This window comes from Sapajus apella, unplaced genomic scaffold (genome assembly GCF_009761245.1).
Source record: "Sapajus apella isolate SASKATOON/1434 unplaced genomic scaffold, GSC_monkey_1.0 scaffold3, whole genome shotgun sequence".
Classification (NCBI taxonomy): Eukaryota; Metazoa; Chordata; class Mammalia; order Primates; family Cebidae; genus Sapajus; species Sapajus apella.
This window is the reverse complement of record NW_022436943.1, coordinates 18,994,626-19,000,735: the sequence shown is the minus strand read 5'-3', so window position 1 is coordinate 19,000,735 and position 6,110 is coordinate 18,994,626. Positions and strand designations below refer to the sequence as shown.

The window sequence follows — 6,110 nt, the reverse complement described above, 5'->3', positions numbered from 1 at the left end:
ATGGCTTACATATGTAATCCCACCACTTTCGGAGGCTGAGGCAGGTGGATCACCCGAGGTCAGGAGTTCAAGACCAGCCTGGCCAGCATGGTGAAATCCCGTCTCTACTAAAAATACAAAATAGCTGAGCGTGGTGTCACACACCTGTAATCTCAACTACTCGGGAGGCTGAGGAAGAAGAATCGCTTGAACCTGGGAGGTGGAGGTTGCATTGGGCCAAGATTGTGCCACTGCACTCCGGCCTGCATGATGGGAGTGAGACTCCATCTCAAAAAAGAAAAAAAGCAGCACTTGTATTGGTTAACTACCAAGGTGTAACAAACAGCTCCCAAACTCAACCTCACACAATGACCATTTATTATTTTAGCTCGCGCATCTGGGGTCCACTGTATGCCCGCAGATCTAGCCTGGGCACATTGGGTGGCTCTGGTGATGTTGGCTGGGCTCATATGTGCATCCGAGAGTCTCCTGGGGCTCTGAGTAGGACTGAGGAAGCTTCACTGAAGAAGCTCTGCTCTGTATCTCTTATCTCATTGGACCAGCAGATCAGCCTGGACATGTTCTTCTCACAGCAATGGCAGAACAGCAAGAAAGGCCTTGGAATCATGAGAGCCTCTTGTTTCTCTAGAATAAATAGCCAGGAGCAGGCATGCTGTCATTTCTACCTCATTCTGTTGGTGAAAGCAGGTCGCAGGCTCAAAGTCAAGGGAAAGGGGAAAAAGCCCCACTCACTGCAGAAAACACAACAAAGGGAATGGAGAGAGGGAGAATGAAGAGTTAGGGTCATTAATGCAATCAACCGCAGCACTTGCCATCTAACTTACACATTTTGCTTGTGTTTGCTCTCTTGCTGCTAGAATCTAAACTTCCTATTGATAGGGACTTTTGAAGATATTGCTATATCCCCAACACCCAGAACAGTAGCACGTTATAGATGTTTAATAAATATGGAATGAATCAGTTAGGAGGATTACATTAATTATTTTGGCTTATGCAGGAAACCAACACTCTTTAAGATGGAATGTACGTTTGTTAATGTTAGTTTATCCTAAATCGATGGTATAAATCTTTTTTTTTTTTTTTTTTTTTTTGACAGAGTCTCACTTTGTTGCCCAGGCTGGAGTGCAGTGGCACAATCTTAGGTCACTGCATCCTCTGATTCCTGGGTTCAAGTGATTCTCTTGTTTCAGCCTCCCAAGTAGCTGGGATTACAGGCATGTGCCACCATGCCTGGCTAATTTTTATATTAAATATTTTTAGTAGAGATGGGATTTTACCATGTTGGCCAGGCTGGTCTCAAACTTCTGGCCTCAAGTGATCTGCCTGCCTTGGCTTCCCAAAGTGCTGGGATTACAGGCATGAGCCACTGTGCCTGGGTGATGCTATACATTTCTGATTTAAAGATTATTACCCATATTTGTAGAAAGTGCTGGCTATTTAGAATAAACATTTCTTAAAACAAGTCTAGATTTCAAAATGGTTTAACATTTCCCTAGAACATATAAACAGGTACTATATAAAAGTAGGTTGGTTTGATGGGCAGAAAATTAGAAGTCAGGAGAGGGGGAATTTTATACATATTTCGGCAGAGAGTGTATTGCTTCTTCCTATGTGGAAATAATACTAATATAATCTCAAGCTTTCCGAATTTGAATCTGAAACATTCTCAAGACTTTTTGGATTTGAGCTATTCCAACAGGTGTGGGATACAGGATATTACTCACCCAAATAACTTTTTTTAGGCTTTTTGGGTCCACAGAAATTCATTTATTTCTGTCCTCTCTCTGTCCCACTTTACCTAATCCAGAAGACAGCTCAAAGGAGTTTTCTTCAGGTCATGCTTTCAAAGGGAATTCCTATGCAATGTATGTTTTAAAAAATTCCCTTGGAATTTGAATATGTGCTGCCATTTTTTGACTGTGACAGATGATGAGGGAGGAGATGAAGTAGGCGTTAATGCTCCATTACATAAAGGGGAGCTTTGTGTATGTCCATACTTAGCAACAGGCTAATTTGGGACTCCAAGACACCCAAGTCTTGAACGCTGGAGTATCTGAAGTTCCAGCATGCCAAGTAACTAACCCCTCAGCTGGGCATCTCTTATACCTGAAAGCTGGGTTCCACGTGGATATATTATTTTGGATAAAAGGGGAACCTGGAAAGTTAGGGGCCTGGACACACCCTGAGTTCTAGTCCTTTCTCTCTCTGCAGACTACTGAATAGAAGCCCTACAAACAATGAGTATTGCAAGTTATACATTTAAAAGATTGTAAACATTTCTCAGAAAGGTTTCATTTACCAATTTACATGAACATACTTGCCCTATTGTTATTAAGACCCCCAAAGAGTTTAATTCATTTATTTTAACTTTAGTCTTTTGGGCTGGGGGTTTGGAGAGGGTCTTTGGTTCATTCATTCAGCAATCATTCATTGAGGGTCTACTGGATGCACCAAGTGCAATTAGACGGAACACTTTGCCCTAAGACACTCACAAGTGCCTTAAGATTTAAAAGTCAAGGGGCAATTTCAGCACAGGTGGATAAGGGCTAGACTGGAAAAAGGGTGCTGTGAGAGTTCAGAGGGAGAGGTGCTTAGGGACATCATGGGAAGCAAGGAAAGTAAACTAACATTAGTCATTGTTTGATGCCTTCCAATGTGCGGAAGTCCTTTCTCTTCTCTCATCCTGACACTAGCCCTCCCTGCAGGCTAGGGCAAGGTATCCTTCCTATGACCCTAATATTTCTGTGTTAGGCTGAAGGGTATACAGCCTCAACGCTCTACACTTTGTAAGGGATTTAGCCTGCATTCACACCTGGGTCTGTTGGCAGAAAGGAGCCTGGTGGATCTTGGGCAGAACAGCTCCTGGGCTCTGGAGCTGGTGTTGAGGAGATGCCTACCTGCAGTGTCAGGATGAAGGTAGGTGGAGCCAGACAGGACATGCTTGAGGCCTGTGTCACAGTGAACCCCGTTTCTCTTCAAAGAATCAGTGTGTCAGTATGCTCAGCTCTTTTATTCTTTAATTCTCTATTTTAAAGTTTAACTTCCTTGTAATTCCAGTAAACAGCCTTCTCCACCAGTTTTAATCAGTGGTTCACATCTGTTTCCCTGGCCCCTGGCTGCATCCTGATTCATCCCCACCACCTGCTCCAGTCACCTTCTTTGACCTAGGTCACCCCTGGCTACCTGCTCTGACCCGCCCGTAACTGTCCTTCCTGCCAAAACACCCACCCTTCCACTCCAGGTCAGACCCCTGCTCTTTTTAAAATAGCCAGTCGGGATTAGTCTAGCTTGTGTGGTATAACTCTAGCCAATAGGGGAATGACACAGCAGGAGGGACGACTCCTGCCAGGCATAAGTACCCCTTCCCCCTTTGTCCAAGCATACAGCCACCGTTGCTCTATCCGTACACCGAACCCTTCTATAGAAGTAAACTGCCTTGCTGAAAGGATTTATCTTCGAGTCCTATTTCTTTTGCAGCATTGAAATTTTACTTGTAACACCTGGGAAGAATAAGCCAATCAGGACAGAGGTTTAGGATTGGCTGCAAAATTTGTTCTCTGAACAACAAACAAACAACAGTAAAGGGAGACCAAAGGAGAAAGAAAGAAGAAAGACAACAGGGCCTATTGAAGAACAGAATATGCCAGTGATGTCAATGTGCCAGTTAGGTCAAATTCTCAGGCAAAGGCAAACAGGAGCAAATTATTCATCACCCCAATTCTCATTCGCAAACTGGAGATACCTTTCTAACAGAGCAGGTGTGAGGATAAGTGGCAACAAAATTAAAGCCTGTGTGGTAATGTCATCTCAGATGCTCAGGAACTGTGACAACTGCTAAATGTAGATGTGGCTGTTTCACTACACACAATAGAAAGTAAAAAAATACTTCTTTTTTGGGGGATCAATTTCCAAGGTATGTGTATTCTTTGGGTCCTGGAAATGAAATTTTGAATATGGCAGCATTTCTCTTCTCAGTTACATGTGAGTCCCCTGGTCCCACAAGGTTATGTAAGGCCTACAAAGCAGTTACCTACAAAATTAGGATGACAGATTCAATTCCCAAAGTAAGTGATTTTACCATCTCCCAAGTACAGCAAGAGCTGTAGCTGGACTCAGACTCTGGTTCAGAGTTTGCTGTGTGCACACCTCGTGGGGGTCAAACATTGATTAGAATGGGTGCCTTTGGTGATCCTCAGGGCTATCCACAAACATTCTGGTTCTTTCCTTCCAAGCGTGTGGTAGGATTTTACTTTTTATCCCCTTAAGGCTAGGCATACCCATGGGATATCCTTTGGCTGATGAAATGTGTTTATAAGTGATTTGTGTCACATGTAAGCAGCCTTTCGTTAGGAGCCCGGCCACAGAAGCCATGGAGCATTTTTTGTTTTAAGACGGAGTCTTACTCTGTCAGCTAGGCTGGAGTGCAGTGGCATGATCTTGGCTCACTGCAACCTCTGCCTCCTGGGTTCAAGTGATTCTCCTGCCTCAGCCTCCCAAGTAGCTGGGACTACATGCATGTGCCACCATGCCCCGCTAATTTTTGTATTTTTAGTAGAGACAAGGTTTCACTATGTTGGCCAGACTGCTCTCAAACTGCTGACCTTAAGTGATTTGATCTGCCCGCCTTGGCTTCCCAAATTGTTGAGATTACTGGCGTGAGCCACCACGTCTAGCCCACCATGGAGCATTTAGAGATGGAGCCTCTGTCAGTTTGGCTTCCTGGGTGACTCAGATGGGCAGAGAGCCCCTCGCACCTGCATCACACACATAGCAGATGCAAGAAATAAATCTTTTGCTGCACTTCACTGCTATGATTTCCAGTTGTTTCTGCTGAATATTTTGGCCTATTTTGACTGATACATTTGATATTCTAGAGCTGGTTTTTTTTTTTTTTTTTTTTTTTTTTTTTGTGGGAGGAGTGTACCGTTTCTGGAGGTACTGCAATACCACAATACCAGGTTGATGCATGGGGTAGACAGAACAAGCGCTTTATCCCATCTCCCTGCTGCAGACATCCATTTAATATATTGTGCTTAGATAGAAGACATATCAGATATTCACTGATAAGAATAGATACTATACTTGATTTTAGCCAAAGGGTCAAGAAGCAATGAGGCTTTTTATTTTTATTTTTGAGATGAATTCACTCTTGTTGCCCAGGCTGGAGTGCAATGGCGCAATCTCGGCTCATTATAACCTCTGCCTCCCAGGTTCAAGCTGAGATTACTGCCTCAGCCTCCCAAGTAGATGGGATTACGGGCATGTGCCACCACGCCTGGCTAATGTTTTGTATTTTTAGTAGAAATGAGGTTTCACCACGTTAGCCAGGCTGGTCTTGAACTCCTGACCTCAGGTGATCCACCTGCCTTGGCCTCCCAAAGTGCTGGGATAACAGGCATGAACCACCTCTCCTGACTGAGCCTTTTTTTTTTTTTTAAACTTAAGGAGGAGAAAGTTTTTGTTAGTTTCTCTTGCTTCTTTTGTTGAGGAAATAGGAGGACAGAAAGGCCAAGAACAGTGGAAGGAGATAGCACGTACCTACCCTCCATCTGGGCCCTCAGTCTAGTATGAAGTCCCAGTGGATAGTCAGCAGTGACAGCAGGAGCAGGCAAACATGGCTGGATTTGTTTCAGGACATGCCTGAGACATCACTCTGGAGACTCCCAGAAATGTCCAAGGGAGATTTGGGAAGATTGGCTGAGGTCCTGGTGTTACCCTGGAGGTGCTAGGAGCCACTGTCATTTGGAATTAATATTAATGTGACCTTATGTGTATATATAGGCTCGGGAGGTATGAGGTCAGTGAGTCAGATAATAACTCAGCTGCTTTGGTTCATCAATGCCTGGAGCCTGTCTGCAAACTTGTGACAATATACACCTATTGATCTTTCTGATTGACTGTTGCCTTATGCTCTGTCATTTGTCCATTTGAACTACTTTTATCTGGCAGTATGGATCAGTGTATATTTTCTTTAGCAGTTAAACTGAATGTACAAGTATTAATTTTGTGAGGAAGAAAACAAAAATGTTTAATTAAAAATCTGGTATAATTTCTAGACTTCATCATGGGGCCAATTTTTCTTTCTTTTTTTTTAAATAAAATAATTTTCA

General features: G+C 43.4%; 1 non-coding gene across 1 annotated transcript; it reads right to left on the bottom strand.

Annotated features, from left to right (window-relative positions):
- Positions 1–4,913: 4,913 nt before the first annotated feature.
- Positions 4,914–5,112, bottom strand: LOC116536263. Its single transcript, XR_004262559.1, has one exon. It is a non-coding gene; the product is annotated as a U2 spliceosomal RNA (small nuclear RNA).
- Between the last annotated feature and the right edge of the window lie 998 nt (positions 5,113–6,110).